Genomic DNA, 13,152 nt, shown 5'->3' with positions numbered 1-13,152 from the left:
ATCAACTAAAACAGTTCTTGAGAAAGATGTACCCGCGATATGAGATTCCTCATGATGTATTACTTCCGTTGTTTCAATTTCAGTGCTACCAAATTGAACTTCTTCATGAATTCTTCCAGCAATTTGTGATTCTGCATGATGTTCTTGTGCTGTCTCTTGTAGTATATCAAAATCTGGATGAATTCTTCCTTCATGAATTTGATCATTTTGAGCATCATTTGATGTATTGGTAATCATCAGAATTCTCTCTCCTCCTGCTTCTTTTGATGATTTTGACTTTTATTCTTCATCTCCTTCCAGTGATGAAGAGCATTTGAAAACTTCTCTGCTGGCTCTTTCTGTTGTGGAGTCTGATTTGGTTAGAAGAGTCTCATGCTGTATTCTGAACTGTGAATCTTGTGAAATGAAACATAGCATGCTTTCTGGTAATATAGGAATATCTTTGTCAGATTCCCATCCATGATTAGAACTCCAGGCCTTCATTGTGTTTGATCTCCACGGATTTTCCAGAATTGGAATTTCCATTTCTCTTGTAGCAAATGTTTCAGAAATAAAAATAGAAATTAATCTTGGATATGGCAAATGTGAGATTATTTTTCCATTTTTGGTGATGATTGACCTTTTGATTAGGTTAAAAATTTCTAATCCATAATCAATTCTGAACCCAGTTATGAGTCCATACATGATTGTTAGAATAGCTTGATTAATCTGATCAGTTCCTCCAGTTTTTGAAGTGAGACATTTGTTTAATACTTCCATCATCACTTGCCATATTGCTGGTAGTTCATTTCTTCTGATTGAACCAATTTTGTTGATCTTCTTGTTCTTGTAACCAAGCTTAACAATAAAGCTTAATAGCTCTTTCCTGCTTGGTGCTTCAACATAGTTATCAAGAATGGGTAGTTCAAGCCATTCTCTTACCCTTGCAGGAGTTAATGTTACGGAAACATTTTCCCATACATGGGCAGAGAGTTGGTTTTCTTCGACTTCATCAAAGGTGTGAACAAATTGTTGTAGCAGTTTTTCTGGTACTTCTTTCTCTTTTGTTAGAGCTCCTTAAGCCTCTATAGGCTACTTTCTTCAATGGTCAGATGTTCCTTTCATTTATTTCATTTTCAAAAATTCACCATTTTACCCAGCTTTGAGACAAAGTTGCTGAGTAAGCTCCTATCTCCAGTCATATGCTTGGAGCTTCCTGAGTCGCAGTACCAGATCTGCTGCACATGATGGTTCTGAAATAAAATGATTAGAGGGTTTTAGGTACCCAGGCATGCTTGGGTACACTTTCTGATGATATTCTGGTTCTATTATTTCTTCTAGATGACCTTTCATCAGAATTTCTGTTGAATGCTGAGCCATTAACAGAATTTTTGTTTTTCTTTTGGAGATGGTGTTGAACAAGCTTCAGTATTTCAACACACATACAGGAATCATCAGAAATTTCTGATTTTCCTTCTTGTGATGGAATGAAGGGATAGTTTTGAAAAGATGAGTGAACTGCTTCTGGAGTTTTTACAAACTCTTGACTGCATTCACTTCTTTTTGGTTCAAAATTTGGCTTGTCAAAGGAGTATTCAGAACATGTTGATTTGCAAGTTTCAGAATCAGATTCTGATAGGTATTTATCGGAAGTCTGTTGAGTAGCTTTTACAAAGACAGTAGGTTTGTTATTGTTTGTTCTTACATAACCCAACCCTTCTCCTTTGTTCTTTGGAGTGGACTCTATGAAATTTATAAAATCTTTTGCTTCTTGAAAACCTCTTACATTAATTTCTTTATCATTGATTTTCTTGTAAAGATCTCTTCTTTCATTTTCATAGAACTCGATTTTAGCTCTTTGATCTAAACTTTGTTCTATTAGTAATTGGTTTTCAAGAATGATTTTATTCAAGGTCCTCTGCAACTCATCAGATTTTTTACCATCTGATTGATGTTTAACTTGCAAGTTTAAAAAATCTAACATGAGCTCATTTAGCTTGTGTTCAAGATCAGGATTGTCTAAACTTACCTATTGTCCTGAAGTCTCTGGTATGTCATCAGAAAGTGCCATGAGACAGAAGTTGGCCATTTCTTCTTCTTCTTCATCAGAAGAATCATCAGATAGCCATGTATCTGTTCCAGCAATTAAGCTGACTTGCTGTTGTTGCTTCTTAGCTTCCTCAAGCTTCTTTTCATAGTAAGCAACATCTTTCAGCTTCTTGGTCTTACACTCAGATGCATAATGACCTTTTTGCTTGCACTTGTAACACACCACCTCAGCCTTTCCTTTATCCTTAGATCTAACATCTTCTTTAGATCTATCATCCATCCTCCTTCTATCACTCCTCTGGTACCTCTGGCCTCCTCCCCTCAACCTTTGCTCAAATGTTTTGGTGAGCAGTGCTATTGCATCAGCAAAGGCTGAAAAATCTGATGATGAATCAGAAGTTTCAAAGGCCTGGCTGTTTAATGGTTGTGGATCATTGGAAGTTGTTTGTCTTTGTGAGTTAGAGATAAGAGCTAAAGATCCCCCTCTTTGAATGGTTTCTTCAAATATTTCTTCCTCTCTGGGGATCAAGATGCTATATAAGTCATGAAGACTCATGTTTCCTAGTTCTAAGGTTGAGGACAAAGTCATTGTGAGACTTCTCCATTCTCTAGGCAAAGCATCAAGAAATTTTATGTTTCTTTCATCATTTGATTTAGTTATTCCAAATTTCTTTAGCTCGTTTAAAAGTTTTGTGAACCTTTGATATGTGTCATTTAACTTTTCATTAGGTAAACTTTTAAATCTTTCATAGGATGAGACGTTGTTTGTTCTCTTGTTTCTTTTCATCCTTTCTCCTCCTTCACAAAGATTTTCCAACTGATCCCATATTTCCTTGGCTGATGCATAAGCATCAACTTGTGAAAATATGTCATTAGGGATGGCCATTATTAAGAGTGATTTTGCTCTTTCATCCCCGACCACCAGATCCTTGTCTTCCGCGCTCCAGTTTATTTCACTTTTGGGAGCACGGGAGGCAGGGATTGCTGGTGTTTGGTCAGTTGCTGGAATTGCTGGTATTTCAGTCATTGGTATATGTGGACCCCTTTCAATGGATTGAAACAGAGCTCGGTCATGACCATTAAGGAAATTGACCATCCTGATTTTCCATTGGGGGTATTCCTCCCTGACCAGAGTCGGAGGTTTTGACATAGAACCAATATTGAAAGCATTATTCCAGGTTTGAAAGCTGGCCATATTTATAAAAAAGAAGAAGAGCGATTGATTGCTTGAAAATAATTTATTCAATCTGCTCTGATACCAATTGTTGGACCTAGTATGGCCTTAACAACTTCTTTTTACGTAATATGGCAAGTGATTTCAGTATATGTGAAAAAATGTGCGGAAATGGAAATCAGACTTTCAAGAAACAAGACCTATAGAATTATCAAGTTTATATCACTTTGAAACAAATTAGTTTAACAAGGTGATTGTAAGATTATTATCTAATACAAATGAATCTTGATTTCTATGGGTGAGAAGAGCAGTTGGAGTTTGAGTGTTTGTATGTGAATGCTAAGCTTCAAACTCAAGTATCTTCTGCCTCTCGAGCCTTTTATTTATAGACGGCTGTGGACATGAATAAACAATTGTTTATTCATGCAATAAGTCCTGCGTAAAGTAGCAATTTGACATATTCATTGAATCCATCATTCAAGTTGCATTTGTAATCATGAAAACCAATAACGTCATGCTTCGGTCATGGGTGGCAGGATAGAGTTGTGATTTTAGACAAGTGGGTCTTTCATCAGAATTTCTGATAAGCCACTTCATCAGAAATTCTGGTGAACAAATCATCAGAAAGTTTGATGATCAGAATTTGTCAGAAACTGATGATCAGATCCATCAGAAACGACCTTCTCTGATGATCCAAATCAACTCTTTATCAACTTGAGATTCTTTGTAGTAGATACTTTCCGTTTCAGTTGTCCTAACTGTTTTTCTTCATCTTGCTGTGTTCTTCAGGACTGTTATCTTCTTCAGAGATCCAGTTGATTGAGATTTTCTTCAATACTTACAAATAAAGTTTCCTAACAAAAAGTTTTATAGTTTGTGATGTTTGTCGAGGCTGCAAATTAAGCATCGACGATGAGGAATACTTGATAGACCTAATCCCGATGTCGATGGGGGAATTCCAAGTAGTCGTTGGGATGGATTGGCTATCTCAGCACCATGCAAAGGTCGTGTGTTTTCGTAAGGAAATAAAGCTAACATCTCCTAGCGGAAAACATGTTACAATCTATGGCGAAAAGGGAGGCAACCCTACAATATGCTCGATGATAAAGGCTCACAAGCTCATCAGACATGGGTGTAAAGCATTTATGATATACATGAACAAGCCCGAGAAAGAATTACCGAAGATTGGAGATGTACCCGTAGTGCGTGACTTTGAAGATGAATTTCCGGATGATCTACCGGGAATGCCACCCGAGCGGGAGGTGGAGTTCGGAATCGAATTGATTCCGGGCGCGAAACCCGTAGCTAAACCACCATACCGACTCGCGCCGTCGGAATTACAAGAGTTGATGTCACAAATTCAGGACTTGCTTGACAAAGGATTCATAAGGCCGAGTGTGTCTCCTTGGGGCGCACAGGTACTGTTCGTGAAAAAGAAAGACGGAAGCATGCGTATGTGTATCGATTACCAGGAACTAAACAAACTCACGGTAAAGAACCGATACCCGCTTCCGAGAATAGATGATCTATTCGACCAGTTACACAGTGCGAATTGGTTTTCAAAGATCGACCTTAGATTGGGGTATCACCAATTAAAGGTCAAGGAGGAAGATGTGCCGAAGACGGCTTTTCGCACGCGATACGGACATTACGAGTTTCTCGTAATGTCATTTGGGCTGACAAATGCACCCGCGGCTTTCATGGATCTCATGAACCGGGTTTGCCAGCCAATGCTAGACAAATCAGTCATCGTGTTCATAGATGATATTTTGGTGTATTCGAAAAGTGAAGTCGAGCATGCACACCATTTACAAGAAGTGTTAGAGACACTTAGACGAGAAAGGTTGTATGCGAAATTTTCTAAGTGCGCCTTTTAGTTACGAGAGGTGCAATTCCTCGGCCACATCATAAGTGCCGATGGGATATTGGTAGATCCGTCAAAGATCGAGGCCGTGTCGAAATGGAATCCCCCGAAGAACTCTTCGGAAATTAGAAGCTTCTTAGGGCTTGCGGGGTACTACAGGAGATTCATTCAGGATTTCTTCAAGATTACGTCGCCGCTAACCAAGTTAACCCGGAAGGAGGAGAAGTTTATTTGGGGTGTTGAACAAATACGCTAAAGGAGAAATTGACTCAAGCTCCGGTATTAACATTGCCGGACGGAGTCGAGGGCATGGTGGTTTACTCAGATGCCTCATTATCGGGCCTCGGATGTGTTTTGATGCAACGGGGCAAAGTTATAGCTTATGCCTCGAGGCAATTGAAGATACACGAGAAGAAATATCCCATGCACGATCTTGAGTTGGCTGCGGTGGTGTTTGCATTAGAAATATGGAGGCACTACTTATATGGGGTAAAGTGCACTATATTCACTGATCACAAGAGCTTGAAATACTTCTTCGATCAGAAGGAGTTAAATATGCGACAAAGGCGATGGTTAGAAACGGTAAAAGATTTCGACTGTGAAATACACTATCACCCCGGAAAGGCAAATGTGGTGGCGGATGCTCTGAGCAGAAAAGCGGACTATGTCCCAATACGAGTAAGATCGATGCAGCTTGTGGTGACCTCGGGTATACTTGAACGTATCCGAGAGGCGCAATTAGAAGCAGTGAAAGAGGAGAATTGGAAGAAAGAAAGAATAATCGGCCAGTTGAAAGATTTGTCGGATGGAAATAACGGGTTGAAGACTCGATCCGAAAGGATATGGGTTCCAAATACTTGTGGGGTGAAGATGCTTCTACTCGATGAAGCTCATAAATCCCGATATTCAATTCATCCGGGTGCGACGAAGATGTACAATGATCTGAAACAAAACTATTGGTGGCCCGGGATGAAAAGAGATATTGTGAAATATGTGGAGAAGTGTTTGACCTGCTTGCAAGTCAAAGCGGAGCACCAGAAGCCATATGGTAAATTGCAACCATTGGACATCCCAGTTTGGAAATGGGAACAAATCACCATGGATTTGCTGACCAAATTGCCCAAAACTAACCGCGGGTTTGATGCTATATGGGTAATCGTGGATAGATTGACGAAAAGTGCTCACTTCATTCCGATTCGTGAGACTTATACATCCGAGAAGATGTCGGAGGTGTACACCAATGAAATCATAGCGCGTCATGGGGTACCGATATCCATTGTGTCAGACAGAGATACTCGGTTTACTTCAAATTTTTGGCATGAATTCCAAGAGCAAATGGGAACTAAACTGTTCATTAGCACCGCTTACCATCCACAAACGGATGGGCAGAGTGAAAGAACAATACAAACGTTGGAGGATATGTTGCGGGCTTGCACTATTGACTTCGGGGGTAGTTGGGATGTGTATCTACCCTTGGTCGAATTTTCATATAACAATAGCTATCATGCGAGCATTAAAATGGCCCCGTATGAAATGTTATATGGTAGAAAGTGTCGAACTCCGGTATGTTGGGGAGAAGTGGGTCCACGAGGACTAGCACCTACAGATATAATCTGAACCACTAATGAGAAAATTGAAGTGGTGCGAGCCCATTTGAAAGCGGCCCAAGATAGACAGAAGTCTTATGCCGACAAAAGACGAAGACCGATTGAGTTTCAGATAGGTGATATGGTTATGCTAAAAGTTTCCCCATGGAAGGGCATTATCAGATTCAGAAAGAGGGGGAAACTAAGCCCGAGGTTTATTGGACCATTTAAAATCATCGAACGGGTTGGCAAGGTAGCTTACCGCCTTGAACTACCGGAAGAGTTGAATGGAATACATAGCACGTTTCATGTGTCACAATTACGAAAATGTCTAGCGGAGGAAACAGCTTATGTCCATTACGACGATATCGAGGTGGATAATAGCCTGAATTATGCGGTAAGGCCATTAGAGATCTTAGATCGAAAGGTCAAGCACTTGCGAAACAAACAAATCGATCAAGTCAAGGTCAAGTGGGAGCATAAAAAAGGTTCGAACACTACGTGGGAGTCCGAGGAGGAGATACGACGTCTCTACCCTACATTTTTAGGTACGTAATTCAGTTTCGGGGACGGAACCCTTTTAAGGGGGGTGGACTTGTAACACCCCGGAAATATAAAACTTTATATTAGAATTATAAAGTTTAAATAAACAAGAATATTATTTAACTAGGAAATTATAACCTAGTTAACTACAAGTCTAGAAATAACTTGAAATAGGGTTAAAATAACCAAACTATATGTTAAACAAAAGTGGAGGGGCCTATGTTGTTAAAATTGAAACTATATTATTAATTTTAATAAAAACAAAACCAAACACCCCATTTTGGAGATGTCTGGTCGTACAGAAGCAGGAAGGGGCGATTCCCCACTCTCAAAACCCTAAACATCACTAAACTCTCAAATTGAAGGCTCAATCCAAGCTGAAATCGAAATTAGAGCATAGATTAGTGATCCTCATTGCAAGGGGATTATCAGGTATGTAAAATTTGGTGAAAATTCCCCAACTTGAAATTCTCATAAATTCGGGAAATCTGAAATTTATAATTGCATGTTTGTTTTATGATATAGTCGCATGTTTGTTTTATGATGGATTAAGAACAATATAGTGTCTAGGGACAAACCCTAGACAAATATAAGTTGAAATCATGTGAAATTTTAGTAAAATCCATGAACACCATTGTAGGTGATTAGTGGGTTATGTAGAATTTGATAAACACTAGGAAATTGGGTATTGTTCTAGTGAAATTTGAAAATTGTGAAGTGACTTCAGAATTTTAGAAGCTAACAATTATGTAAAATGGTTGATTGGTGTGAAATTAGGGCTAAGTGATAAGCTAGAGACTTGATATTTAGTCATGTAAAAATCTGCCCTTAAAGTGTTTGTGAAAAAGCCTCAAAGAAGGCTTAAAACTGAAATTCAAAGTTGAAACGCATAATTATGATGTTTCGGTGTGTTATGCGAATTATGATTTAAAGAGAGTTCTAAATATGTCATAAATGAACTCTATAGGAAAGGACGCAGGAGCGTCAAGCGGACAAGCGGGTGGCGAATCACGTATGAAAGGCCTACTTTGAAGGTATGTAACTTGTTATGTTACAACATGTAATTTGGATATGTTAATTGTTCATGATAGTGTTTTGGTATGAAGGTTAATAATAATCGAAGTGATATTGTTCTCTATTTGATTTAATAAGTCAAGATTTAACTAAGGAACGTTTGGTAGTCGTTAAAATGGAGGATTCTATAAACGAGCCAAACGGGTCGAATAATTGTGTAGTGAGTAGTGTTAATGTTGAAACTTAGCTTTTTGGCGTTGACAATCACAAGAGCATGAAGCCATAGAGTTGGTAATGAAATGCCGGTGATATAAAGTCGCGGATGTTGGGTAAAACGCCTTAAGGTTACTATTATATTGGAAGAAAAGTTGTGTAAATATAGTGGGTCGAATATTTAATTAGAGATTTTAGTGATTCAGCCCATAAACCAAATTTTCGGTATAATAATTGTGGTAGGCACGTCGGTAATTTAATTACGGTAGTGTAGGAAAAAGAATCGCTAAAAACGGACTTACGGATCATAAGTTATGGAAATTTTAAGTTGTGATTTGATAAAACATTGAGCTGGGTATGTGCAGCAACAGTTAAGCAACATTCTGTGAAAAAGGGGGCTAGGCGTCACGCGACGCCCCCTAGTTCCGGAAAAATTTATTTTTTTGTTGTTTTGGCCCATGGAACTTGTTTATACCCATTCTAATATTATCAAAACTAACATTTGATGTGGTTTTGACCTTAGGTGATGTGGAAACTAATCGGATGACGATCAAGCGAATGCCGAAGAACCGAACACGACTTTTGAAGCTTCCGCAATATTTTAACCCTTGAGAGACGATGTTTATGAGATGTAAACAACTTGTTAAACAACCTTTGAATGTTTCACCTTAGTCGTTAGTTGACTAAGGTTTTGCTACTTTTGAACTTTACTTATGGAATCCATGTTAACTAGACATCTTTTATCTAAAATGGTATGAATTATTATTAAATTCAAGTAAAACTAGACGGGTGTTACACCACCCTATCTTCCCTTAGGCTAGTAGCAGTCATGGATGGCCCACCACCAATTCTTATTATGTAATCTATTGTTTGTGGTTCACTATTTTGAGAACCAACATGAGAATTAAATAATGGCCCACTTGGAATTTTGCATTTAACTTCCGACCCATTACGGTTGTTAATTCCTTTACCCCATGCATCTTCTGTAGCCTTTGTATGTATTACACACGCTAGAATAATATTGTTTCCGCTTTGAACTTCCGATAACAACGCTTTATAGATCGGTGCTTACAAAATATTATAATATTTATCAGAAATTTCATCCACAAAATTGGCAACAACAATATTTTCTGTATCTTGATTTTTCAAAAAAGTCAAATCTCCATAATTTTTGGAGTCATCCGAAGACCTTGCATAAACTCCAACCAGATATTCATTACCACCACTAACCATCATATCCCTACCATTGGCCATCGTAAAACTAATGGAAGATGTCTTCACATACTCTAGTATCAACGATTTTCCTTTCATGCCCATTGTTTCCATTGAACCACATTCATAATAAATATTCAAATTATCAAAACTAACCTTTGAAATTTGTGGGTCAGCCAAGGAAATCGCACGACCACCACCATCGATCTTATTAACACCATCATTAGCATCACCTCGCCAACGGGAGTCACAGCAACACCACCGTTTTCTACTGTTGCGATCTTCGGACTCAAGGAATTCTCATTCCATCTCACGACTTCATCGAAACCACAACGATATGAACCACCGGTTGCCCAAGCATACCACACATCATCCTCATACTCATCAAATACGGGAGAAGAATCATAGATAAGGTCAGGATCCTCATTGCCTCGGGCGGCGAATCTACAGGGATCATCACCATCACATGATTCACGAAAGTTTTCATGGTCCACAATCTCGTTGCCTCGGGCGGAGAATCTACGAGAATGATCACCATATCCTCGCAGATTAAAAGGAACTCCGTCGTTGCCTCTGGCGGCGAATCTACGAACGAAAGTTTCTTCTTTTCCACGTAGAGCCATTTGAAAACCAAAAGCTCTGATACCAGATGATACGGATCGGAAGCGTACTCAAATGGCTCAAGAACAATCGATTAATCAAAGACCGAAACCATAAAGGTTTTCTTGACAAACGTCAAATTTCATAAACTGAATAATAATCAACCAACGTTTACAATAACCAAAACTCCTCTAAATAGATCCTAAAAACACTAAAATAGATAACAAAATAAACGGATAAAAAGGAAACCAAATAAGATACCAATAAAATAAAGATAAACTAATATTAAATCATAGATAATAATCCCGGTAATTGTTTTCCATGCGGGTCTTCTCACGGGTTGGGTCGGGTCACGGGTAGGTCCGGGTCTCCTGCATCATCTTTCATGTATCCTTTTGATGATTTCCGCACTTTGGGTATTTTAAGAGATTATTTTAGTTATAGTAGTAGACCCCTCTTGTGAAGGCGACGTTACCCTCAACCTACTGGTTTGAGTCAGCAAGGATACAATCCCACTAGGATAGATTATTGAAGGATAATTAAGTAAGTTATTAATGCAAAAAGTGGTGGGCCCCCTTCCAGGCAGCGATCACCCTGAACCCGTTGTTCTGAGTTAGCATGGATACAGTCCTGGCGGGGTTGGTTTAAAGTTTTAATAGTAGTTTATAGATAAGGGATTCAAGCGTTTTGCACCTCTCCCGTGGTGGGTAATGTCCGCTCCGACTCGTGATGTGTTACTAAGCTTGAACCAGGTTCTCGCAGGATCTATACACTGAACGAGACATAAAACTTACCCAACCACCCTTCTAACCCCCTTCCAGGCAATTAATGCACTTTATATAGACCGTAAAGACACGAATATGTGAATTAATGACATATGAAGAATGATCAGATAAATTTGCCTTCAATATAAAAAACTAGTTATTAAAGTCATCAATACATACCCAATTAAAAAGTTGCCAAAGATTGGAAATCATAAAAGAAATATATAAAAGATTTGTCTACACCGAGTAATGTAAGAGTTTAGCCAAGCATGGCCTTTGTTTGACAAAAACTCGTACTATCAATCTTGGATCACGAGAGTACTACACACACTTTAAAAGATGGAAAATGGATGATGGTGGTGGATGATGGTGTCATGGTGGTGGAGTGGTGGCAAGTGAGAGAGAAGCGGTTTGCCAAGGGATGGTTTGGAATGGAACCAAGCACATATATTTATAGTTGAAATCAGAAGCTCCACCACGGCCTGTGCCGGCCTAGCATGGCCCCGTGGTTATATCCCTCTATCTCTCTCTTCCTCATTAGCTGCTTTTCAGGTCTTGTAGTAACACGGCCCCGTGTGTCAACGGCACGGCCTGTGGCCAATGTACTTGTTGTACTATCGCAGATTCTGAAAATCTTTGAGTTGACTACGCCCTGTGTTGGCTTAGCACGACCTCGTGTTGGATGCAAGTTTTGTCCTTTGCTGTTGTCTTTTCTTATGCACAGCATCCACCGTCGGACACAACCCGTGTCAGGGGGACACGACCCCGTGTCAAGCCTTCTGATCTTGCTATTCTTGTGGTTTGGATGTGAATTGGGGCTTGGCGAGTTGCGTCAATTCCTCCTTCTTTGTATTTATGTTGGTTTTTTCTGTCTTTTTGCTCTTTTTGCACATTTAAGCTCTTTTGACCCTGTAAATTAAAAAGGAACAGAAAAACAAGTTTTTTCCAACATTAGTACTGAAAAAGGGTTTATTTTACGACGTATTTGATATAATTATATGTTGTATTTTAAGCACATCAAATACCCCCACATTTAAATCTTTGCTTGTCCTCAAGCAAAACTCTATTACGTGACTTACACACCCAAACGAAATAGGTAGGAGAAAAGGTTTTGGTCTCATCTTTAGAGTGTCGGGAATCCAAGTTCTAAATTTATTTTGTTTTTATTTTATTGACAATCTTATTCGTCATGATTATTTAAAACATAATTTAAGAAAAATTATTTACTTTGGGCATAACATGTCTTTATAAAATTCCATTTAGTTATATACAAATTTACACACCTCACAAGTGGTCACTCAACACTCGGCCGATGATGTATTAAGTGAAAACGCTCGTGTCCTATGTTGGAACTTACTCCTACCATAGGCTTGACAATCGATTAAACCTCCTCCTTTTGATGTTAAATCCTTATAAATATCAAGAGGGCTTTTGAAGGGTAGGTGGTGGTTCGGGTTTGATAGGTTTTATTGAAAAGGGTGAAAAAGCGTAAAGTATCGGCTTTTCTATTGATTTGTGGCTTAGCAAAAAATACTTTGGCATATTTTTTTTGATTTTTTTGGTTGCCAAAGTTAAAACTGAGTGATGTGTGCAAAATATAACATATATATTACATTAAATGAGGCATAAAACTAACCTTTTTTTAGTACTAATGTTGGAAAAAACGTGTTTTTGTATTCCTTTTGAATTTACAGGACTAAATGAGCTTAAACAAACAAAAAGAGCAAATAAGCAGCCAAAACCAACATAAATACAAAGAAAATGAATAAATGTGACATGCCCGACCCCTCGGCAGCATCCCCAAAGTAAAAACAAGGAATTAGAAGACTGACCACGGGGCCGTGCCCAGCCGAACACGGGGCGTAATCAGGGACCTGCATAAAAGACAAACTTGTAGAAGCTTCCACGCCCACCACAGGGGCGTGCCCAGCTCAGCACGGGGATGGTCAACGCAAAGATACGTAGAATCTTGCCAAATCTTGATGGTACAGATACGAAGTTGACCACGGGGCCGTGCCCAGGAGACACGGGGCCGTGTGCGGCCCTCTGCTGACACTTGCAATTAATGAAGGAAGAGAAAAGGCTGGCCACTGGGGCGTGCCCGCTGGAGACGGGGATGTAGCCAGAGTTCTGTGCATGCTATAAATAGGGGTG

The sequence above is a fragment of the Helianthus annuus genome, chromosome 1 (assembly GCF_002127325.2).
Source record: "Helianthus annuus cultivar XRQ/B chromosome 1, HanXRQr2.0-SUNRISE, whole genome shotgun sequence".
In the NCBI taxonomy this organism is placed as follows: Eukaryota; Viridiplantae; Streptophyta; class Magnoliopsida; order Asterales; family Asteraceae; genus Helianthus; species Helianthus annuus.
The sequence above is the reverse complement of the archived record's forward strand: the minus strand, read 5'-3'. Positions refer to the sequence as shown.